This window comes from Mycteria americana, chromosome 10 (genome assembly GCF_035582795.1).
Source record: "Mycteria americana isolate JAX WOST 10 ecotype Jacksonville Zoo and Gardens chromosome 10, USCA_MyAme_1.0, whole genome shotgun sequence".
NCBI classification, from domain to species: domain Eukaryota; kingdom Metazoa; phylum Chordata; class Aves; order Ciconiiformes; family Ciconiidae; genus Mycteria; species Mycteria americana.
The window spans coordinates 20,932,885-20,959,464 of NC_134374.1; the positions used below are offsets into that span (position 1 = coordinate 20,932,885).

Below are 26,580 nucleotides of genomic sequence, written 5' to 3' on the forward strand. Positions count from 1 at the left end.
TGGCACCAAAGAAACCTGAAGGGCACAACACATTAGCAAAAATTTGGTTTTCTCTCTCCACCAAAGAGCTGTGTTTTACATTATGAAATGTACAACAAAAACTAGGCATATTCATGATTTATCTTTCACTGTCATTAGTAAATCTAACCAAATACATCAGAAAGCCATACAGATACTTTAAATAGTACTCCTGTGATGAAGAGCTCATTATTTTAATAAACCACTAAAAATCTCGGGATTATATGTGCTTTGATGATTTGATATGGTATCAAATCTTTCCAAAAGACATATCTTAAGATTTATCATTAACTCTAATTTAATAAAATTTAATGATTTCATAAAATTTTACATGGTAAACCAATTTCTAGAAATTCCTCAAAGAGCTTCTCGGAATTAAACTTTAATTCTCCTGTAAATTAGATTGCACTGTAGTTACAACTAACCCCACTGTAAAACCTTTATGGTTTTGTATGTACATTAAAACTTGACTTGGCCATATGTAATTAAAAATAGACACATACGTCAATATTTCTCAGAACTACTGTATTATCTCTAACTGATGAGGTTTTTTTTCCTATATGTTTCTGACATGGTTTGTAACCTTTCCTTCCTAACCACCATAGACAGGCTACAGTTTCTATGCAGGGAAGCTAAATACTTATTTCCTTAGGGAACAAGCCAAATACAAAGACAGATAATGAAGAGAAGGGAAGGAGACATATGCAGAAGAAAGTATAAAATACTTTTGATAGCAGGAAGTCTGCTCTCCCTTCCTAGTTCCAATACAATCATCATCTGTGGAAAAGTAAATCTTACAAATTGTTATCATACAGATGGCAGAAAGTTAAGAATTAATTCAGAAGGGCTATGTACAGCTCCGTACAGTAACACAGAGGTCTATTCTGCAGTCAGCACAATATGCTCAGCTCAATTAGCTATACCCAGGTCAGCTCAGGCATAACTACCGTTATGGCTACAGCAAGAGGGAGCTCAGGGTAGCAACTGTGCAACTTTTCTGTGACTGGGTAGAAGCATTTAAGCTACATCCATGTTACTGCAATGCAACACTCGAATTTCCTTGGATAAGCTTGCACCCCTTTTTGCTAGAAAGACCAGGTTGCAGATACAGAGGAACTAAGAAGCGTATAAAAATGTGTTAGAGCTTGCCATTTCATGTTAGTATAGATTATATCAATATAATTATGTAACAGAGTGTGTAAATGGGCTTGAGGACAGCTACAAAGGAGGAGGGAGAGGAAGAGGTATCTAACTCTTATCACATAAGCTTCACATTTGGCCCCTATACTTATGTCAACTTGAAGAATCAAAGTTCTGAACTGAACAGTCATATTCTTGTAATCCAAAGAAAAGAAGAAAAATAGCAGATATGACTATCTTTCCTTTCATGAAAGAAAAAAGAAAAGTGGGGAAAGCAAGACGTACTCTGAAAGGGTTCAGGTCTGTCAGGTTTTAATGCCAGACTTTTCATTACAAGGTTTCATCTTCACAAGCAACAATTTGCTGGCCACCCGAGAGGTCTGTTCAGAAAGCTATATTTTCTAATTTGAGCCTTAAGTACCCACTAGAAAGGCCATTTGTCCAAAGATTTCTAGATACAATTGGGCTTCAGAAATTCCACAGGCTCACAGTAAAGCATCCTGAATGTAAGCTTCTCTCTTCCTCCAGCAAAAAAACCTGTTACAAAATCTTCACAACTTAAACACAGCTAAAGTTAGGGCTCAGAATTTTTGCTGGTCCTGCCAACTAGCCTGAAATGGTAATGCACACATGTAGACACACCAAAAAAAGAAAATAAGTATTAAAAAAAAAAAAAAGAAAAAATTGCCCAGAGCACATAGTTTCAAGTATATATTCAAATCAAAGCTAATAGTTGCTGTATTCCAGTCAAATAATAGAGTGTTACAAGAAACTCTTGAAAAAGAATATAAATATCTGATGTAGCCTAAGAGTACAAGCAACTGTGAAATGATATGTTAAAGGAAAAATAAGCTGTTCTAATAACTGCCTTTCAGTCTGTCCATTGACCCTGTATGATATCAGAATCTGACACATTCATATACTGCTAACCATGTGATTCATTATTTTCTTCTCTGAAATATATACCATTTTCTGTCAGTCACCAGTCATGCATTGTTCATTACAGATCCATTTTTCCAGACTCATTGTACGCACAGCTCATCACATTACCAAAAATGGATGAAGGGAAACATTTGGCTTGCTGAAGAGGAGGCACAGAAAAGTACTGCTTAAATTCAGATTTTAAAATGGCCCTGAAACCTTGAATGGGATTGTGTGAACTCTTAAAAACATGTTACTTTCTGTAAATTATTGGCCTAGGGTTCTTCATCTCCTGAAGAATCATCTTCTTTTATATTAGTTACTGCTTTAGCTTGTCCATCAAAAAGAAATAAAGAGAGGAACAAAAAACCACAGGGTGCCTAAAATACATCTAGTATGAAGCAAAAGTTTCATCAACCTCCTTTAAGCAAAGGCTTGATCTTTTTATTTCTTCCACTTCATAACAAAACTAGGTAATACACTGAGAAATCTTCATTATATTCTCAACAGACAAGCTTTTATGAATCTGATAATACTAAAATATTACCTTGCTAAATGGTATGCCATTACCATAACACCACATTAAATCTATTACATTAGCATGTTATTTCCATGCTAAATGATCAATACAAAATTACCAATCATGCTAAATGGCTAGTGAAGTAGATCTTCTTAGAGAACACACTTGATTTCCAGTCAGCCAAGTGTGGCCTTCTTCTCATATATTAGACAAAAAACCTCAAAAGTCATCTTTATATCCAAAGAATTGAAACTACTCCTATATTTTTCTAAAATTGGGTCAAAATCTCAGATCCTGAAACATTTGAATTCAAGTGCTTCTGTACATGAATCCCAGTGACGGTTCATGTCAATCACTGTGTGGAACTTCTGTCATAAAACATGGTGAATAACTCACAAATTATGTTGGGAAAGAAGAAAAAGGTGAAACAAAAAAAATTCCCTTGAAATCAGTGTTTTCAGTTGGGCTTGGTTTTTTTAGTACAGACAGCTGAGATGATTAACTAAAAGTTGTTTTAGGTATGTACGTTGTGTTATCATAATTTTGAGAAGATCAGTAAGCAGCGCTGGAGATGCTGGTGACAAGATGCAAGAAGAACGGATAAAGGAATAAAAATAAACCCATGGGAAGTGATTGGGATGTTTCCCTTAGCTACATTTTACAGATATTGTTATGGTAAATAAGCCTGCAATATGCAAGAGAAAAATTTTTGAGTATTCGAGAGCCTATTTCAAGTGAAGACTTTTCAGACTACTTTTCATAAACCCAGCAGAACTGAGAAAGAATTGTTTTAATTTCTTTTTTGTTTCTAAAGAAGATGAAATGGCATTTTAAGAGGTGATTGATCACACAATGTACAGCAATACAAAAAAGTTGTTGTATACAGAATGAAAAGATTGCAGTTCACAAAAGATTCAATATTTGTCTAATTTATTGCTCGTTTCTTCTTCTTCTTCTTTCCCTTTCTTTCCCCTGCCTTTGCCCTGCCTCCCTCCCTCCCCAAATACCCTGTGCGGAGCTGGGCCTTTCTGTTTAGTCAGGAGCCAATTACAACTTCTCAGACGCAGTTTTCCATCCCAAGGCAATTTGGTAATCTTACACTGATTAATTAAACCAGGGGCTCTAAACAAACTGTTAAAACTCCTATATCCACAGCTTGCATATCTAATCCAGATAACAGGATAAGCAACGTGATTGTCAAAGTTTGTGAAGAAATGAAAACAAAACCACTCTGTATTCATTCTTCTTTGTTGAGTTCCTAAACAAAGAATAAGTTGTACTTCTAGGTAGAAAATCTAATCTGCATTTAAATAGAATTTCTGCAAATAATAAACAAAAGCCTGCAGCAACATTTTTACAGCAAGTCTTCCTGCTAGTTCACAGCCTAATCCTTCGATCTCTATCTGTAATCCTTTCTACCCTTGTATATTCATTTCCTTACCAGTTTATCAAGGCATCTTGGCAGTTTGAGCTCACAGTAACAACAGTAACTTTGCATTTCCTCACGTTCCTTCAAAGCTCAGCCTAAAACTGTTAAAATTTAGGGTGGTCGGCAGCTCAAGGCAAACTCAGAGAGAACCACCTTGATTAAAACAAGGAGAAATTATTAACCTAAAGACTGAGAACACCAGATTGAAGGGACGTGCTTTGCCCGTGAAACACTAACTACCACAGAATGGTTTCCAGGGTACGGCTACAGTGTACTACGAGACATTACCAAAAAGCTCCGATGCACTGGAAGTTGGTATTCTCTGAGCGTTAAAGAGCTGCCCATGCCGATCCTATGGAGAACTGCACGTCCCATGCGATCCGAAAGAACCGGAATGCCACACCAGGTGTCACTGAAATCAGCTAGCACATGCTGATTAACATGGGTGACAGCTAGCCAAATGGCTAGCAATGGTGAAAACGAGCCTTTGGGGAACCTGAGCACGGGCTACTTTTTCCTTCTCTTTCTCTGACCATGGCTTTGCCTCTCTTTCAGGCTGTAGGGTAGCACCTGTGCCCTCTTGAAGAAATCTAAACCCGTGGCAGCATAGAACTCCCCAAATGGGAGGTTTAGGCTTACAATAGGATACTGAATGATAGAGATTACTTTTTAAAATCTTTTGAAATAGAGAGAAGTTCATTTTTCAGATGCCACCTTGCTAGTCAGTGCTTTTTTCTTCTGTTTGAAGGCAACAGATCTGATTCTACTTAAAGTACCCATCCCTCCTCTACTGCTTTCTCTCTGAAAGTAGTATTTACATATTTCAGTGCAGAAATTAAAAGATAACCTGAAAAAAAGAGGGCTCTGTCCTAAATTTAAAAACAATGAAGAAAGTCATTATTAAATGAAAAGTGTCTCAGAGGAAAAGATGGAAGGCTAGAATTAGCATCCTAGATGAGATTTACCAAATTCTCAGATATAAAGAAAGCTATTACCAGATGAGCAATAACTAATTTAATTCAGACAGCTCTGCTTTAATAAAGGTCACTTCTAATTAGACAAATGCCCACTAGATTTTGTCTACCTGATTCCCCTTTTAGTCCTAATATTGACAGACCATCAGCACATCATCCTTTAAAATATTTTCTCATTCTACAGCCCAACAAATTTGACCTATAACTCTATTGCACTATTAGATGTTGTTCTAAGCTGGCTGGTTCTCTAAAGGGCTAAGGAGACTTGCCTGCCTTTGAACCAATACAGTTTGCAGGCACAGTGATCATCTTGTTTACAGGACTCAACAATATAGAACATTTTTTTCTGAAAACAGACTTATAACTCACAATTTGTGAAAGCCTTTTTTTTTTTATTTCAAGAAAGAGAGAGAACTTAGGACTAGGTTCTCCTCCAGACTGTCTGTAGCATTTATTCACATTCAGGGAAGAAAAACAACAGTATTAAGGATTCTGTAAAAGGACTTGATAAGCTCCTTTGGTAAGCAGGGGAAAAAAAAGCCCAATTATTCTCTCAAGGAAACATTCTCTATATGAAACAAAGCTGCGTGCCAATAAATATTTCTTATATTTTAAGTAGAAGACTCTTGCTCTTCAAGGTAGGAGATGGTCACTGCATAAGTTGGCTTAATGTTAAAGTGAAGGAGAAAATGGTTCTAGGCAGGAAAGAAACTGAATGCAAGAAAAAAACCTTTCCACTTTACAACTAATGATAGCAAGTTAAAGAAAGAAAAGGATATACATAAATCATTCATCATTGATAGATTAATAAAGTATTTATTAGACACAAAATAATAAACTTTGCATCACTAGAATGCCATGTATTCAAAGACTATAAAGTGTTTTGCAAAATACATAGGGAATATTTTAGCTATGGCCAGAGGCTTAATGTTTGACCATTCCACTGAAAAACATGTAGGCATCTAGAGGGAAAACAAAATCCCATGTAAAAGACAATCAAATCACAGCAAGAATAATTAAAACACTATTTTATGTTACTTGTACAGTCAACTGTGGAGGTTATTATTGTAAGCGGTATTACAAAAGGTCAGGTTTCCTCACCGAGATGGCAGATATGGGGATACTATACAGAACTTACTCAAACCTTTCTGTGCAATCAGTTTAAAAGCCAGGTACGGGACAAACCTCGGCTTCCCTGACGGGCAACAAGGCATGAGGAAATGAGAGAAGAAAAACTTTAGGTATTCCCTCATTTCTCATCTGATCAGGGTTATACAAGACAGAGAATTAGCAACCTATATCTCAAGCTCCTTAGAGAAGAATGTGTAGGGTTAGCAGAAGAGGCTGACATCTGCCCCTCTTTCATTTTTTGTGGAAAGTGGATTTTTACACCACATTTGCTGTGTTTTGGCACCAAAGACATCCAATGACACACAAGAATTGTCATCTCTCTTAAACTTAAGCAACCAGATGTCTTTCAGAAAAATCAAATTCAAAGATGAAGCAAAATGTCATATTTAGAGAACATTTTATAGAGCTGCATTCACCTGTACCTTCATGATTTTTGCAGCTTCAGGATTCATGTTTTGAAGCCTTTTATCCCAATCCACACAGGTAGAAATTCTTTTCAAAAAGAAAGTCTTTCCAGATTCTCAGAAAGCTGAGATCCTGGTCAAGTAGCATGAAAAAAAAAAAGGGGAAACTACTAAATAGAACTGAGAATCAACAATTCAGAGAAATTACGAAATTGTGATTACAAAAGCTTTTGGTCTACATGTAAAAATGTTTAAGTTGTCCAAATTATAATCTCTTAGAAAACAAATTTACCCGCATAATACCCTATCTGAACAATATTTCCTGTAGGTATTTTATTATTTTTACTGAAAAAATTACAGTATTATCAGTTTCTCCTTAAGGAGTTTTACAATACAAATAATGGCATTCATAAAGTCAATTAGAAGTCAAAAGTAAATAAGCATTGAACTGAAGTAATTAGACTATGCGATATAAATGATTAATCCATTAGAGTTCACGGCAAAGGTAAGACGCTGATCTTGCATGTACAGTGCCCCTAATGGAGAATAGATCTAAAAAATGCTCTAATTAGGTGGAATTAAGTGGTCACCTCTCTTAATTGGAAGGAAGACGGAATTCAAACTTAAAGAGGAAAAGCTCATGTTTAATACAGGACAGTGGCTCTCCCTTCCCTCCGGCTCCGTCGCTTCCTTGCGCAGTCCCACGCACCCGGGTTCGATCTCTCCCTGCTGCCACGTGCCCGGCGGGCCCGGCCACGCTTCGCCCCGCAGAGAACGGCCTGGAGCTCAGAGCTCCTGCTGCTGCACCTTCTTCAGCCGGAGCAGAGGGTTACCCCTGCAGATGTAATGCCAGCTCTCCCCATCCTTACCTCAAGGACCTGAGCACGCTGATTTCCTACCAAATTACTGCCAGTTCAGCCGGAGGGATGAGACAGAAATAAAAAGGTGTAATCTGTAACTCCTGGGCCGGTGGCCACTCCAACAAAACAAGTATTTTGCTGTATTTCTTGGAACAGGTATTAGCAAACCTGCATCTCCCCTTCAGGCAGTTAAAGCTTACCTTGAGTGACTGTGGCATTTGCTATAGATTCAAAGATCAGGGGAGAGCATTCTGGAGCCAGGTAACAGAAGAAAGAGCAGGCTGTATTAAACAGTACCACCCCAGGACCCATGCCCAAATTATTAGCATATCTCCACGTTACCACTGTCCTGGGGGGAATCAGAATTTTAGCCTTACAGCAGAAGAAAGAGGTTTCTAGTTTTTTGAGGAACACAACTAAAAAATTACCAGTCACCTCTGAACATCTTTTTTTTATTCAGTTTGTTGTTAACATAAATCACACTTCTCTTACAATCTTCCTGGTACACATGTGGATACCATAGCAACTATCACAACGTACAAATCCTATGCTCATAAAACACACAACTGAGTGATGAAAGGATTGCTATCTGTAAATCCACAGATCTGCAATCACCCCTTAGCCATGGCTTAATAGTATAAGTAATTGTAGTATGGCTTTTTTATATAGAAATCCAGCAATAACAACAACAGAAAATGAAATATTGCTTTTCCATTTGAGCTGTATCAAGATATCCAGCATTACCACTCTCTTAAGAAACTGAGTAATTAATTACATTACCTTCAATGTTAGTGAATAACTGTTGTCCGGAAGCAGACTTAAAACTTGGATTCTGTTTTAATTTATGTTATTTATGGGCACAAGTGAGGCTTTCAGGTCACTTAATACAAAATAAATTGGACTGTGAATGCTAAAAGAAAAGTAGATTTAAAATAGAGGTAGATTTAAGTAGAACAGATATTTAAAAATAAAAGAATTGCTTGAAAACAAACCAACCAACCTGGCAATCAGAGTAAACACAAGGATGGGAGGGGGAACGCAAGGCCAAGGTGCAGAGGAGAGAAGGACTACTCCGATCCCTGGTAGTTCACAACCATATGCCTGAGTTAGCTGGGATAAACCAGGGCCTAAGGGGCTAACACATCTCTCTGTACTAACTTTTCAGACTTATCTCACATCCTTTTGAAACAGTCTTAGTCACAAAAAGAGTATACTTTAGAAGATTTTGTAATTAATATAAGCTCATTTCTAAAAACGTGTACTTCTGGTTTAAGTCAGGTGAGAGAAAGCATATAGCCACAAGTTATATTCAGAACTATTCTTCTTTTGCCTGAATTGCCTTTTTTCCTCCATCCAAACTAATTAAAAAATGTTCAGAAGAATAAGATTTCCTCAGCTTTCTTACCATGGGCAGGGATTTGTTTCTGGGTTACAGGATTGCAGAGGTATTATTCAGATAATCAAAAAGAAGGCCAGAGATTTGTAAACAATGGAAAAACAGCTTAACCATTTGATCTGTGCTTTCCTAATGGTCACTATTACAGAGCTTATTCTGTTATTCTATTCTGTTCTTCCACAAATATCAGGGAAAAAATAGTTCAGCTTACCCTTGAACAACATTTTAGTTCATTTTAACAAAACTTAAGAGTTTCTAAGCATTTATATGCTTAGATCTCTATTCCGTAGGACTCAACAATTCCTGATCAGCTGAAGCCCTGAAGAAGAATCCCTTGGCCACATATTCCCTTTCTAAATTCCCAGATGACGCAGTTTATAACACTCCACTGAACTCCTGTCTTTCATTTACAAGGGTCAGAAGAGAGCTCATAGCCAATGCTATTATGTTCACCAAAGGATACCCATTTGATTAAGGCTAGTTCTTTATTGTCCAAATTTGAACAGAGGGAGTAGGAGTAGCTTTTTCTTCCCTTTCTCCTCAGTTTTGCAGTTTTTTTGTTTTCAGTGCAAGCTACTGTCATACAATATTTAGCTAGAAATGAACTAAAAAAAAAAAAAAGAATGTCTTCATGGTAGGAATATACAGATTACGTGTAGAAGTAGATGGAAAGGTACAGAATTTTCAAAGGGCTGGTAAAATTGCTTCTGAAATATCTGAAAGCACAGAACTTCTATGTATTTAAATACCACTGTGATTAGTGCTTTCAGAAAACAGAAGAGCCCCTTAAACTAATCTTTTCCTGTTTGAAATTTAATTTTTTTGCAGGTGTTACAGGTTTACCGGTTCAACTCAGCTCATATAAACACCAGTGGCTGCTTGCAAATGCGATACTTCAGCAGTAAATCTACTGTGCGTTCACCTGTAAGCCAGCGGCAATTAAAGGAGCAATAACTAAGGTAATAGTATTTTATTATTGCAGGGCCAGAGTAATGAAAATGATCAAGAATCTAATTAATGTTTTTTCTATCATGTGCACGACAACTGCCATTCATCAAAATATATCAACAGTAATATGTAAGTACATGGTAGAGCCGAAGCGATTAGAGGTTTGAGATGAGCCTGTCTGGACCCGAGCTGTTGCCAAATACATCTGCCATGCCCGGGCACACTCCTCCTCCACCCCGGGTGTTCACCTGCGTAGGGTACAGCAGCCACCATAAAACAGTCAGCCTGCTTGTTTGCTGCCCAGTCACACAAAAAATAGCATAAAGTACCCATACAGTGAACTGTGAGCAAACAGACCAGACAGCATCCATCATAAAGAGTTACAGGGGATCCACCTGGCACGTCAGAGGGATGGTTACTGCATTAACCAGCAACTGCAGTGAATCGTGATTATCACTGCACTGTGGGGAATCACAGCTGTGTGCTCTTGTTAGTGTAGCGCTTGCCGCCATGGACTAAATTGAAATCGGTATTGGAAACGCTGACTCAGATGTATCTAGCATGAACTAGCCATACAAAAGCATAGAATGGCTGTCTTTTTTTTTTTCCTTATGTGAGGGATAATGGCAAACCCATCTGTGTTCATTATCTTGAAAACTTTTCAATCCTTCCATTTGGCCAAAACAGAATATATCTTTGCAGCATTATACTTGCTCTATGTTTCTGGGAACCTGAATTAAAAAAAAACCCACAACCAAACCTGCGTGTACTGTTATAGCCTGAAGAGAATCGAATTATTTTAAGAAAACATCTTTGCGAACTACCATTAACATGAGATGTTAAGATGCTAGTAACAAGTTGTTCGAAAAGTATCGCACACATAAACACACGCACGCACACATATATATTCTTTTGCTATTACATAACTTGAATTTTCAGGGACCCTGAGAAATTCAGGAACCCTAGAGTAACAATGTTTGGATGGCCAAGAATATATTAAGGCAATCTTGAGCCATGCTTGGTTCAAGACATGGTTCAAAATAACATTAATCTGTTACTGAGGAAAAACATATCCTGATGGATGGTTCACATATAACCAAATTATGAGAAAATATGTAGTCCACAAGATGAACAGGTTATCTGAGAAAACATAATTTGATGGATGTCCAGAGAATGGATACATTAGCAAATTAAAAAAAAAAAAAACAAAACAAACCAGAAACCCTTTGTGGAAATTAACCCAGTACAGGAACCACACAACTTTGGAGAATCAAAGCTGACCATAACTAATAGCACAAGTGAAACCACATCTAAATTACTGAAGTAATACTGCAACAAACCCTAGTGAGCTGTACACGTTCCCTTTTCTTCAGAGTTGGGGTAAGCAGAATTAATCACTCTGATAGCCTGTACTGCACTGCTTCTTTATATATACATAATTGTCTTATTATCATTAAAAGGAACTGTATCTTAGGATCTGGTTTAAGGTTCCTTGTGTTGTATTTGATTGGTCTGGTTATCTTTGAGGACTCGCTGCTAAGACTGGATGCAACACTACACAATGAAAACACTGGTGAAAATATGAGCTGTTTTCATTCAAACCATAATACCTTATTATATATTAAAATACATTCTGCTGTGTCAGTCTGCCAAAAGTAATAATTAGGTGCCAAGCCCCTATAAAAATGTAAGCAATATGGCAACCACTAATGAAGAAAGAATTGAAGGCTCAGTGAAAAATAATGAATCAATGGAACAGCTAGAGATTCAACAGAGGAATTCCAATTTCTACTCTAAATACACTTCTGACAGAATTTGTCTAAGGTCTCAGATCACTTGTAGATGAGACTTCCCGCTTTCTGAATTGTAGAGTTTGGACATTTTGAAAAGATCTAAGTTAGTTCTAATTAATACTATAACACGAACAGCAAATTCACATGTTTGGCCTGAACTTTAAGACACTCATTGCAATCTCCTTGAAGACATGACATTATGAGAACCCCTCACAAATTAGCTCACATAACAGAAAATAAAATTGAGTTTACCTTTTAGTAAGACAGAGTTCATGGTCTTCAGGTTCTGAAAGTAGAAATTGGAGCTGAAAAGAGGCCAAATTGCTTTAACATTTAACCAATTTGGATCAGACGGACTGAAGTCTATGGTCACAATGAAGTAAGCGAAATATAAAGGAAACTTAATTCTCCCATTTTGTTCTACTGAAGAATGGGTTTCTGGTAAAGCACAGTTAATCACAGTGAGGAAATGACATGTCATAGTCACGGCACAATTGTGACAGCGGTGCTGCTGCTAATTTATGAACTCTGTGACCATTTGTGATTCTCTTCTACATGTACCAGCTCAAAGGCTGATGGCCAGAGCATTCCAGGTTTGTATTAGAGTTTGCTTTGACGGCCAGCTTGTGCAGTATATCCTCATAAGATAAAGATATCTGTTATACTTACCATTTTGAAAGTTTGGGAAGCAACATGTCAGGATAACTGAACGAAGTATTACTGCATGGCTAAAGCTTGGTGGGGAGCCCTTTCATGATTTTTTTTGAGTGATTTAAAAATAATAAAAATTGCCCTTCCTAGCAAAAAGCACACCAAGAAATACCACCTAGAGGACAAGAATAATTTTTTATTTATTTGGGATACACTTTGCCTTAATGTTTTTATTTTACATTTGCTGTCTAGGAAGCTGCTTACTGAAGAATGGAAAGGGGCACTGCTGAACAAAAAAGTTTCTTGAGAAGTTATTTCACACAGATGAATCCATGCAACGGAGGTCTATTTGCTACTTCATGTACTGGCTAATGAGAAAAGATGTCCCAACTTTTAAATCCAATTCCACTTCAGCTGACCTACAGTTCTACTCATACAGCAGTAGATGGGAAAAGGTAACGCTTCCCACCTGACCCAAAGTTGCAAGACAGTAATAAATTTCAAAGCATTATTCTTCTGTAGGCTGAGTAATCAGAGTATTTCTGAGCAACTGAACAATAAATATATTTCTGCTGATCTATCCACTTCAATCTGATGGAAATAGCTGCAGGAATTCACACTACCAAAGAATTTTGTGGCCTGGGAACCACAGTTACATGATCCAAAACGCTAAATTTCATTGTTAATGAGAATGAATTAGTGAAGTTTCCCATTCAGTAGCTTATGTTCCAAGCAGAAACATCCCAGCTTCTGCTTGAGGAAAACAAAACCCATTCTTCAACATGGTGGCAAGCACTAAAAAAAATAATTCCAACACAAAAGGTGTAACAATGATCACATAAAATTACATCTGGCCTATAGTGAACATGCTGCGACTTAGATGGTACCTTAATAAGCAGGAGGAAGAATAATCATGTTTGTTGAAGATGTAAAATAATTTTGAAGAAACTGAAATTGTTGCCTCTGTATGTGGTGGGCTTAAATAATATTTAAGCGGCTGTTATTCCACTTTGGAAATCTGTTCCGCTGTGTGTTCTACTGAATTAGATCAAGAATAAATTTGGATGAACTTAAAGTGCCAGCTCCATCAGTGAGAGTGGAACAGAGATCACACTCAAGTCAGAGGAATAAAAAGAATGATTAAATGAGGTCTACGTGCTTTTTGTAAGATGTACGGCTGGAGGCTCTTTTATGTGAATCGAGTTCAAAGCTACCTTGTAAGAGTACATTAAAAATAAAATAGCACCCAGAAAAGATATGAGAGGGCAGAATTTTTACCCTGAAAGTTTCTGCTTTTTGTGGTAAATTACAGATAACACTCATCAGCAGTACTTAAGCCCACTTCTCTTCCAAGAGCTCAACAGTGGCAGCCAGGAATGTGGTGACAGTCCAGCTTCTTTAAGTGGTAAAGAGACAGCCTAGAAACACCCAAGTGACAGGAAGATAGTCTTAAAGGTATAATGACTGTAGGGACAAATCTCTACATGCAGAAGCCATCTACTGCATATACTGTAATAAAGACAATGCTTCAACACAGAGAAGACACTAAATTGTACTTTCTAATCTCAGACACTGACTTTACAGATTGATATTTATAAATTTACATACACCAGTACTTACTGTCACTGCATCCAACCCAATACGATATGTGTGCACTAATGGAAGAGAAGGTACTCTGCCTTTATTAAATACATTTGGTATGCAATCCTTATTTGTTTTATAGTGTCTGATTTTATCCTGATGCCTACACCCTTATGAAGCAAAAACCCCAGAGATGGAGTTAGGTTTTATACTTGTGATGGGAGTACTTGCTGAGATTTTTCAGCCAATATACTATGTCTTTAACAGACATTTAATATTAATTTCGTGCCAATATATTTGCTACATAACGTATCTGTGAACCACGTGGATGTTTCAAATCTCTTCTCTCTCCCTCTTTCCACTAACTTGCTTTCTCATTACAGAGCTATAACCTCTTCAAGGATGTAGCTGTAGCAAAGTTGCCAGTGGAGGCAACTTTGGGTGAGGGGAGCCACCTCTTCTGCTCTCGTTTCAGTGGGCTGTAATACTGCAAGTATCCTCCTCCCTTACCCATTCCTGTGGCAGCCTCCCATCCACCTTGTCCATGGAGTTACTCTGCTCCGTGCCCCACTGATGGGAAGAGGAAGGTGCTTGAAGCTGGGGAAAGGAAAGCGGTCATTGCCACCCCCAGATCTTCTCCATTTCCACTGCCAGGTGAATTGGGAGTTAGACCAGATTCAACACTCTGGTGTAAAGGAGGCACAAAGATTTTGCTGTTATACCTGTGCTTCCCACCTCTAGTATGGTTTGGTATCACATACCTATGGCTGAGCATTCTGAAAGTATCACGTACATAAGAACAGCAAACAGAGGATGTTTAAAATCGTGATATACTGACAGCGTTGATATATTATTGCCTGTCATCATCAGATATTAGAGACAAACTTCAGCCTACTGACTTCCAGATTGAAAATCCTGATTTGGCTAATAGTTGGGAAGCTCTCATATCTCATACTGACTTCTGCTGAAACAGTGAAATAGAGAGTTTGCTGGTTGAACAGATGCATGATACCATGCATGTCCGTAACCCTTATTTTTAGGCAGGTGTTAATATCTGCTGAAATACAGTCAACATAATATTAAATCCAAGAATTTTATACAAATATATGCAGTATATACTGGTTGATATTTTTAAGGGAAGAAAAATAATTTAGAAATCAGTTATTTATACTTTTTCCATTTTTCACTGAGATATAGTATGTATTAGCAAACTGGGTAGAGATGGGCTTGTAGTGAATAGGTAAATTTTTAGAAACAAAGAAGCCCTGATGATGGGTGACAGATGGTTTCAAGAGCTACTGCGTATTACTTGGTATGTTTTACTGACAAATGCACAATCTGAGTGTTTATAAATGAAATTACTGTATCAGCTAGCATGGTGACAACTTCATTCTTATAGCATGAAATTTTGGGAGTCTATTTAGAATTCTAGCTAAATTGAAATTAATAAAAGAATTCATGTAATTGCAAAGTGGTCAAAACTATCTTATCATGGATCACAGCATTTAAAACTTTTGATGAACAACAAGTTATAATGTCTTTTCAGTGAAAAAAAAATCCTGTGTGTTATTACTTTACACAGATTTGGTGCTTTATCTAAAAATGGAAGGTAAAGGGTTGATAAAGCACTAGCAGCCTGAATTTTTATGATGACAATTCAGAATTTTCAGTGTCTGAGTCAATTCAAACTGAAAAGCAATTTTACTCCTACATTTACCTTCAAAAGGTATTCTACAATAGTAACTTTCAATTTGTAAGCCAATGTGAACCCATTATTACTGACAAAGCATGACAGCATTTTCTTTAACCCTTCAGTGCACTAAAGAATTGGTAACCTTTAATATGTTCTCTCTCTTTGGATCTAAGGTAGGATGTCACCATGACTCCATTTTGGAGAACTAGACCTGTGGAAACAGTGGAAACAGCACCCTCCCTTAAGTTGCTGGGTCCAGGAGTCACTTACCGAATGTTTTGCAGAGAAAGGGACAGCAGTATCAAATGAGGATTTGTTTTCCCATTTCCTGTGGACTGACAGCTCACATCACCAGCCATGAAACTGGGGTAAGAGCTTGATGAAACAAGGATGGAGAAATCTTTCCATACATAGAGCAAGAAAGCTGTACCACCTACCACTCCCTGCCAACCCTAACTTTAGGCACGCTCCTTCTCAGTAGGAGAAAAACATAAGAGACTCTTCATTATTTTGTATTTTCCTTATCTTAATTCTGTTTGCGAAAGACTGCACCTTTTTGCACAGAGTTCAGCACTTCTTGACATTTTTTTCCACCTCCCATTCTCCTACACAGAATAACCTCTGTGCAAAAGACCCCCATGTATGGAAATTAAGCTTGTGATCTCCTTTGGGAACTTTTAATGCATTTTTGTGGCACCTAAGTAAGACTGCACACAATATAAATACAGGAGATATGCCCCAATATTAAGCTATTTACTCTTGAACAATAATAAAGCATCAAATTAGTCATCTGCTATGTTATTAGATTACTTCACTATTATTTATAATTTATTACTAACTATGGATTGGGGGGGAGTGGAGAGCAAAGTAGAGGCTAGAAGAGAAGTACTTACAAAAGAGTTCCATTTGTCACTTTTTTTAAACTCCATGAACTTGAAGGCAATTTCCAAAAGAATTTTCTCCCTTACAAGTTAAATCCTTTTTCTCCTCCTCCTGTTCCAGTGCTGTTAACAAAAAGCAGCTCATAAATCAAACTTTAATCAAGCTGAAAATCCCAATTTTATTTCTTCGCTTCCCTAGGGGGTCAGAGCATTTTGCAGAATCTTTTATTTTCTGAACTTCTCCACTTCAGAACTTCTGTTTGCTGCTTGCTTTCTCTCCTAATAAAATTACTTTCATTTAGGATTACCACCCTCCTCTCTTTCCTGACATTGCACTTGCTTCTTCAGCCTCCTGTGATTGAAAGTATTTAAAGCCCTGCAACTTAATTGGAAGAAACATGATTGTAAGGGATTAGCAACCCCTCAATTCAATATACAGAATTATGTTTACACAGCCAAGGAGAGATTAATCTGCTATTTCTCTAATTTTTCTGGTGTTTTCCTAGCTTTAGACTTCAAATCTTTATAAACTAACACTAAGACCATATTCAAACAGGACAAATGACAGAAGCACGGGACATTGTCACTAACTAGTCATACTGTTCACAGTGATCATGCTGAATTCACTTCCTAAACATTCCAGTAATATATGCAATTCTTCTTTCTTTAAAATTCCATGCTATACATTTGAAAAATAACAGCCTGGTGTAAAGTTTAGCTGACACAGCTGATTTAATGACTCTTGAAACAATTCCTGGATTACTTTATCTCGGAATGAAACATGACTTTTCCTTTTAATCCACAGTCAACAGACAACAAAACATTGACTTGGGACAGATAGGTTCTGCTTTAAAATTTGGACTAGATTATAAACATTTTACCCTCAGTCTGTGTTATTATTTTAAAATATAGTTTACAATGTTAGATTTAAAGCACCACAAAGCCTCTTTAAGGCTTATTTATGAATAGAACAGGGGCAAGAATGAATAAAACTAAGCAAGCTGTCTTTGGATAGCATGATGTGAGAAACTCAACCAGAGTAAGCAAATGAAAGGAATGTTTCCTATGAGACTACCTTATGAGATTTCCAGAATGACTAAGATTGTCTTAAAGGTGATAAGCCAAGTTTTATACTGCAGTTTAGGGAATCACTTCCCAAGAATGAATAGAATTATGCCTATGGCATTTAGTAAAAATCAATGTTGAAGGACAAGAAAGCCCCACAGCTAACACTTATAAAAATCTGCCTCTTTTGCTCATTCTGTTACCTAGCTGTTTTCTTTTATTATATGATGGAGATAGCTCTGAGCTGCAAGATGTGAATAAAAGAGAAAATTTCTTCAAACAGTGAAACTTCCCAATTCAATCTGTAGTAAACCCAGGCATTCCAGATACGGAACTTAATTGCTTTTAAACTGACTTCACTACTCAACAAAAAAGATAAAAGCCCTACAAGCGAGTAAAGAGGAAGTTTTACGCAGGAGGCACCTTCCTTGTTTCTTTTAAACAAGGAGCTATTTTCCTCCAAAATAAAAGTTCTGAGTAAAGCAATCAAACTGATATATCTGAAAAAACTTCCCTGAATCGAAGTCCCTTTCCAACTACGTATTTTAATAGCACAGAATCCATGACACAAACCACAGGATTGGATTTCCTGTTGTATGGAAGTGGAAATGTCTGGATCCTCAGGGCCACATGAAGGAATGAATACTTTTGGAATGGTTTGCTTTAAATGCTGTAACTGTATAGAATACTCACATGAATATCAAAGTAGAATATAAGCAATACATGTAAATCCACGCTAAAATCTACTCAAGTGCTACTTGGACCATATGCAGGGGTTTAGAAGTGATATATTGCAGACTGCCTGCTACTCTGTTTCTAAAGGTCTAAGGTCTCTCCAGGTAGCTGCCGTCTTCTACTGATTATGATGAACAGTTTAGTATTTTTGGATTTTGCTGACTACCACTTTTCCATTGACAATTAATAATACTGTGGGGTTTTTGAGCACTGCACTAAAAGTAATAAACCTTGATTGTCAAGAAATCTTCCAGTGTGTTAGCTCTTTTAAGCCGAGATCATCTTGCTAGTATAAGACAAGTAAAAGCCTACAGCAAGGTCACAATCTACAGATATTAAAGCACCACTAGATTGTGTCATGAGAAACATTTTTTCTGGTGTACAAAAGTAATTGTAATCAATTCGGATGAAAAGTCTTTACACCTGATTTAAGTAGGCTAAATGATTTGGTTCAGTCAGTAATATGAACAAAAAACACCGAACTCATTATTAATGCGTTTTCATTTTTTTCTTTGGTTTTTGTCTCACTGTTCAAATAGACTTTCAATAAAGTAACTTCAACTGTGACAAATAATGGATTAATTCTTTGAGGAACTGCTATTAATTCAGCATTGAATGTCATGAGTTTACCATTCTCCAGAAGTTTTAACTGCTTTTATAAAATTTTGTTATACCCTTAATGGGACTTTGGATAAAATTAATTCTCAGAGTAATTATCCATATTAAGTAGTTGACTACCTCTGCTGCAAATGAAAATGTTGAATACATCTGAGTGTGCTGCATTTTAGCTGTTATCTAGCTATCTAGTCTTCCTGTGAACAAGACTGCACGGTTCAAACATGATTCAATGAACTGTGTAGATAGTACACTCCATCACTTTCAAAAGTACAGGTAGGAGAATAAGGATTTGCATGAATGTGCTGATGCTTTGGAGAAATGGGGGACTACTTTAATGTGTCCTTCACACAGCAGATGGTACGTGAAATCTGTTTCATGGTTGGTAAGCTTTGTAAAGGCCTGTAAAGATTTGTTGCCCACTGCTTTAGCCACAAAATGAAGATATATACCCACACCAAAAGCACCAAAAAAATGACTTGTAATAGCACCATCTCATAGAATAATCCAGGTTTTTCTTAAATTAAAGAAATACTCAGTTTCAGTTAAATTATGGGCTTTGACATGACAATAAGAAATTTTGCACCCAAAAAATGAAACTATGTTCATATTCTTCTGAAGCCATACTTTCCAATAAAAAAGAAAACATAAAAAACGTAGAAACATGTATTTATAACATTCAGTAGGATTTAAAACACGTATTGCCACAACACTTTATAGGATGTACATGTATAAACAATGAATATACCAGTTATCATACACTGGTGAATCTAAAGTTTCTCAGCTGAGATCAAATCGTTGAACACCCTTGAATCTCTCTGACATTCACTAATCTATTTTCTCATGTGCTATCTATCAGTTTGCAACTTCTTTTTTAAGACCTTTTTTTTTTTAGTGTAGCGGAGTAGAACCTTGAGGCAACACTGTTCTAAATTGTTTACTTATTCTTACCCTATTTTTAGTGTCTTATCAAGTTTCTAATCCAAAGCAATAATTTACCTGACAATTCATGACAACTTCTTTTCTATTAATCTGTCAGAGACTTTAATCTTTTAATATTCCAAGGAATTATTCCAACAGGTTCTAGTGTATCTGTTATTCAATCAACAAACTGAGAAAATCCTAAAGAAGCAGGATGGAAAAACATACTATTACAGAAACTATGCTGGTATACTTTAGTTTTTTAGAATTCTTTTCACATTGATGGGAGGTTTTAGATCTTTTGAAACATTTTCTCAACAAGTTTTCTCATTTCGAAATGATCCTAGGATCATTTCTAGCATTTTGTAAAAACTAGATACAGCAGCTGCTACCTTCTTCCTTCCTTCCTTCCTTCCTTCCACTGTTTATTTAGATGCAAACTACACACTTTTGTTAACAGCTTGCTCATGTTAGTACGTTCCTTCAAAATTCATAGATCAATATAGTCTACGCTTGACGATTTTTTACACTTCTTTGACATGCTCTGGCACCTCCATTTTTGGCTCAGTTTCTAATGGCACTGGAATAATGCAAGTAAATAATCTTGATTTTTCACAATTTCATGATTCTCAGCTATGCTTTCTGTTTCCTAGTATTCTGACAGACTTGCTGATTCTTTTACAGTCTTCATATTTCTGATTGATCCAGTACATCAAGTGTTTTCCATTGGCTTCTAGTACTCTGTCTAGTTGTTCCACATTTTCTTATTTGGCTCGTACAATTTTTATTGACTTCATTACATTAAATTTCCATTTTCTGGTGGAAAGAAACTTATTTCAGACTCTACTACCAAGACCTTTGAACTGATATAAAAATACACACTCTGATATATGACAACTCCTTTTTTCCCAAGAAAGAAAATCTAAATACAACATGCAGATTTTACAGGCCTATCTAATAATGGAAATATTATACACACGGAATACTTCATAAGGTACATTGAGGTATACGTCCTTGTTCTAGTTCATAGCTTGACCCTTCCACATTAAATGGCTCGCAAAGACTCACAAAAGGAAAGCTGAAGGTAGTAGATAGATAGGTTTTCACATTCTCTTCTGCCATACACATTTTATTCATTGTCTGAACTTCCCCAAGCTTACTGAAAAGACTCATAAGTGAGTTTTTACACAACTGAACTACTGCTGCAGCTGACTGGAAAATAGAGGAAAAGGTGAATGACCAGCTAATGGTCGTAATGAAGTAGAGGAACAAAGCAGGCAGCCTTAATGGCTTCTAAATGTACTCGCTTCTAATTTCAACCCCTTATTATGGTATTTCTATCTATTTCTATTCAGAGTATTTGTCAATTAAGAACTTGTTGTTTACAATATTATAAACATTTCAGAAAACTGTAATACCATACAAGATCCTTGAAGTCTTAGCCATGATTCAAGGATGCTGGCCATGCAAAATAATTCAAGTTTGTTGACTACAGCAGTTACATTATGATTCTGCGAAGGCTTTAAAAGTGGGTATCAATATCCTGTTATTACACATATAATATACAGATATGTATATCTTAGTCATACAATAATTCTACTGAAAAAGTTCCACTTTTGAGAACATACAATATTTTGAAAGAGTATTTTTATCTACTGGTCATACCATCACTAGATATTATCAGCTGCTTTCCAAAAACATCACAGATAGTGTAAATCAAATCATATAAACCCTACAAAGTATTTCCATATGTAATAACATCTTTTCCATATCCTGACCCACACAAAAGCAATGATCATCAGATCCAGCTATTAGAGAAGCAAATAGTCTGATACTATAATTCTGTAAAAGTTTACTTCAATTGAAAATACTACAGAATCACAGACAGCAATATACAAAAACCTGCATTCTTCATAATTTTCCCTGACAAGGAGAAAAAAAACCATCTGAAACCACATATTTTATTGGTTTTAAATACGAAAAAAAAAGTTTGTCTCTCATTAGTGACTTTTCTCCTCCTTGACCTTATTTTCCCAGAGAAGAGATAGGATTTCTTTTTTAACCATCTCAGCTTTTATCATACAAGATTTCTAAGAGCTACATTTTGGAAATTGGGTTTGTGCATCATGGCAGGTCTGGCATGTGAGGAAATCAGCTACATGCTGGATTTTCCCCCCCATTCCTGTCCAAAAATATGCAGCACAATTTCCATCCCATCATTTCGACTAAGAAGAAAATCTGACAATTTATTACAGTCCTCCTGTGCCAGATAATAGTCCAATTGATGGTATGTGACAGAGCAGCTTAACTTCAAGAGCCAGCGCTTCTTCATTTAACCGCTGTCACTTTTGCTTTTCTCAACTTCACCTCAGTAACTGATTTTTTTTTCTGCTGTTTTAATTTTGATATGTCTTGTTTCCTCAGCAGGTTGCCAAGAAAGTGAATAAAAAATAGGTTGATACAAAATACTCTGGATAAGGTGCATCGTTTTCCACCTCTATCCACCGAGAAGAGCGGTGTGCAGATATTTGCCATAGGGCTGGTGTATACAAACAAACGCTTAAAGTGTTCACTTGGGAAACTGCCAATCTGTCTACACATCTACACTGAGAAACCCTGTTAATTAGTTTAGACCGAGGTCTATATCGCTAGGGTCAGCCTGCTACTGTACCTAAATTTGCCCATGCAAAACTAGTTTGGCTGAGTTACTCTGCAGTCACAACTAAGCATTTACAGTTAAGAAATATATTAGTGTAAATAAGGCGGAAATAATGAACAGGAGACTAAGAAGTTTTGAAAGTTTTAGGCCAGTTTAGTACAAGGTAAGCACTCTGTTTCTGTATGCTCTGCCCTATCAGTTCAAGATCTTTTATAAATTTTGCAAACTGTCAAATGTATTTATCATTTATAATACACATATATCTCAATGTGAAAGAATTCTTCCTCAGAGAATCGCCTTAACCTCAGTAGGTAAGAACATTTGCACTGGGTCATGCCAAAAGACCATTTGCCCCAGCATCACGACTTTGGCAGTGACCAAGCAGATGGCGATACTGTCCCAGCCTGCCACAATTTGCAGCTCAGGAACTGCCTGAACCAGTGTAGGAGTGGTGTTCATGAGCATTGGAAATGCACTGCAAATGAGTGTTCATGTTCATTTACTATTCTCATAGAACTCTACATATATACCCACCCACCCACGGTGTTTTAAATGCATAATCGCTAATACCTACAGGTTCCTCCCTCTAGTGAAAATTCTCCTTTAGGGATGCCTGACTCAATTGTAAAAGAAATCAGTGAGAACAACGCAACTGATGTAATTATACTTTATAAGTAATGTAGTATTTTTAATTTCTCCATTTGTAAAATAAATAATGGTAATAATAACAATTAATTGTAGAACACAAAGCAGCTCAATCCTTGTCATATCAAGATTGTACTTAATGGGAGACTCTACAGAGATGGGATGAAATTAAATCTGAGTTATGAGTTAATGCATATACTTAGGCTTTTAACATGCTTAAGGTGTTTACCTTCACAAGGGCCTGAGAAGTAATACATAGTGACACTCAACTTATATATCAGATGTTAGAGTATCTGAGATGTGAATAAAACAAAAGATAATTAACTTCTCTCAAGGTTATACAGGGAGTCCTTGCCAGAAACTGAAGTTAAGATTTTTAACTATTAGCTGTTTGCTTTAAACATTGCACAGAATTCTTTTTACAGCTGCTTTTTTTTTTTAAAGAAACTCTCTTTTAAACAAAAAACAAAGAGTTTTTACACATTTCTAACACAATTCTTACACAATTCTAACACAATTCTTTACACAATTCTAACAAAGAGTTAGAATCCTTGACTGATGCTTGCTTCTTCCTATAAAGTATCAGAACAGCCTGTATGTTTGAATCTCATGTTACTGAGTCATACCGAAATCTATTATTACATTATAGCCTTTAATGGCTAACTGCTTTTGAAGAGGTCCATGAACCATGCCACGTTCCCTGCATATTTGAAAGAAGTAACAAGAGCACTTCTTTGCAATACTTAAAACTTTTTTCTTTTTGTGAACAACAGAAAGGATTTTTCTTTTAGAATTACGTATTTTCTTATAATGCTCCCTGGCTGCAAGTCTTCTCAAACACAGACGCATTTAAACAATCAAACTGAGATTTGCTAACGGTAACACAAAATAAAATGACAATCTGATTGTACTTCGGAGATAATGCTTGCATCTTGTCTACCCTTCCACTCCTATCTCTTCTCTGCCACTCACAAAAAATAGTTTGGGATAGCTGTTAGGCTAGCCAAAGGTAGTCAATACTTAGTACCTGTTCAGACACTGGAAAATAAAAGGTGAATGTTGTGCATTCTAATTATGTGTGTATTATAAGCATCTTCAATCAAAGGGGTTTTTTTTAATTACCTATTTATACATCACTTAATAACATAGGAATAAAGCTTCACAGTTAAACATACATAAGTGTGGATCATCTTTCAATAGTGCATTTATTAAATTAATACATAATACAGTATAGAGAACGACTACAAAATTCAAAAGCATTAGTATTTTTATTGATTCTGAGGCCCTAAGTGTTTGGAAAGTACTGTAAAATTAAAAGCTTTTCAGCCTTAGCTCCTGTAGTAGTCACAATTATTTCACTGGGTTTGTCTGAGAGTTCAATCCACAGTCTACTGAAAGTCAGTGGAAGGGCTTTTGTTGAATTAAATGAACAAAGGCAAAAGCACTAAGCTTACTGGATCAATTAAATCACATTGCAATTTGTATACGGTTGAACAAGAGAAGAGTAGCTAATTCTGTCAATGTGGATCACCCTTGGATCTTGCCCTGAGGTTCCTGCCCACACTATCCACATGCTAACTCATTTCCAAAATCTCTTTTGGATGGGAAGCAACAGATCTCCCAGTAGATGAAACCTGGGACTACTCTACCAGCTAGTATGGCAGAGGCTGCATCGGGCATCACTCCTCCCGGCTCAGTCTTCCAAATGATCTTTCAGAACCACTCTCAAACACTATCTGCATGCTTCACACACCCTAGTGTCCTGCTGTAAAAATCCATATACAGTTCTCTGTGAGTCATGCTGAACATATTATTAAAAAAAAAAAACTCCTAAATGATCCATACAGAAATTGAATGTTTCAGAACTACAACATTGAGCCAGGTGCATGACCGGGTGACAATGTGCCTCACAGTATCCCAGCCTTACCAGGACTACATGTACTCCTGTGAAATCTCCTTGGCCACCTTCAGGGATGTAACAGCTTTGTGCTTCTGACTTAGAGCCCTGAAAAACACCGGTCAAAATAGAAAAGCTCTCAAGCCTTCATTAAGGTTCTAGAACGAGAGCTGAAAAGGCCCCATAGAATACAAAGCAGAAAGGATTAGGCATGCTATGTCCACTGGCTTACAGACTCTGGGGACGTAAGCATTTATGGGGCAAATGCCCCAAGCAAGGGACAGCTGCGAGAGCCTTGTGGACTGCATGCACCAGACTGCCCTACAAAATGGGGGTCATATGGATGTGAATATATCCAAAGTTAAACAGGCAGAAGATCACTCCCCAAATTGGATTAAAGTAAAGAAACAACTTCAAAATAAAAAAAAAAAACAACAAACCAAAACAATGTAGGCATAGCCACTGATGCATACATAAGAAAAGAGCTCAGTGGAATTTCTTACATGCAACCATGGGAAGAAAGAATCTACTTTTTCTACTTAATTTTTGAAATATGAAGACACTGACGTCATCATTCCCCTCCCCCCAGTAAAAATCTTCACCTGTCATCAATAATTGGAGAAGATACTTTTAGCAGAGTCATAGATGCTTATACACCCAAGGGGTTTTTTAGCATTAATGGGAGTTTTAAAAATGAGAGTTTCTGGATCAGCATCTGTTGTGATAGATGATATGTCCAAATATTTGTAAAAGCTCCTTCCAGCCTATTGGTTTCAAGGTAAGCTGTTCTTATATGCAGTGTCACCAATTCATAATAACTATGGTCCAAATTTAACACTTCCTAAAAATACAAAATATTCGTATTGACTTCATATAACCATGTACTCTTCTTGAGCTGACATTTTGGATTACACTTTTGAAGTGAGCATTAGCTAAACTAAATTTGTACAGTAGGAGCTGCTTAAACTTTAACTTAAAAATCCTGAGCCAGGATGGTCACAGTTAGGAACTATTAACTATGACACTGTATGACAGGACTCTCCAAAGACTGAAGACTTTGCATACCATATGTGCTGTGAAGGTGTCCTAAAAGAAGGGACTATGTAGTGTTTTGAGTTTAAAAAAAAAAAAAGTTTGATCATTCTTTTATAGAGAAGAGATGTAGGGCAGAAGGAGAGTGAGAGAGAGAGAGAGAGCGTGTGTGTGTGTGTACAAGCATGCACCATTACTGAGTATTTCCTCCAGTTAATCAAAATAAAATGTCACTTCTAGACAAGAAAACATGATCCTATTGTTTCATTACTTATGTAACCATTGTTCTACAATTCTTCAAGTATGTACTAATTAAACCTAGTATTTTCACCAAAATTACTAGCCCAGTTTATGACATTATCTACTTGTCAAAGGCATACTGACCTTCATTAACAATAATAACACTTTTGAATAGATGTAAAATGCAAGCATTTGGGGAATAACTTCAGACATCTGCTTATTCCTCTCTCAAACCTTTCTCAGTCTAAACAAGGGCATTTTTTTGCTGTCACTATTAAAGACGTGAAACAAAGAAAAGCTGAAATCTTTAGTAGATGATAAAATAATCTTTTGAAGATTTTCTGATACCCTCTTAATTACAGTAGCACAGGTTACTCAAACAGAGTTAATGGCTCCTTAGAATTTTCATTACTATCAACTACTTCTGAGTA

The 26,580-nt window shown here is 36.6% G+C and overlaps 1 protein-coding gene across 2 annotated transcripts in view; it reads right to left on the minus strand.

Moving 5' to 3' along the window:
• PCDH11X (protocadherin 11 X-linked) overlaps nt 1-26,580 on the minus strand; it is a 516,015-nt gene that overhangs the window by 21,450 nt on the left and 467,985 nt on the right. The gene's annotated exons all lie outside the window — the stretch shown is intronic.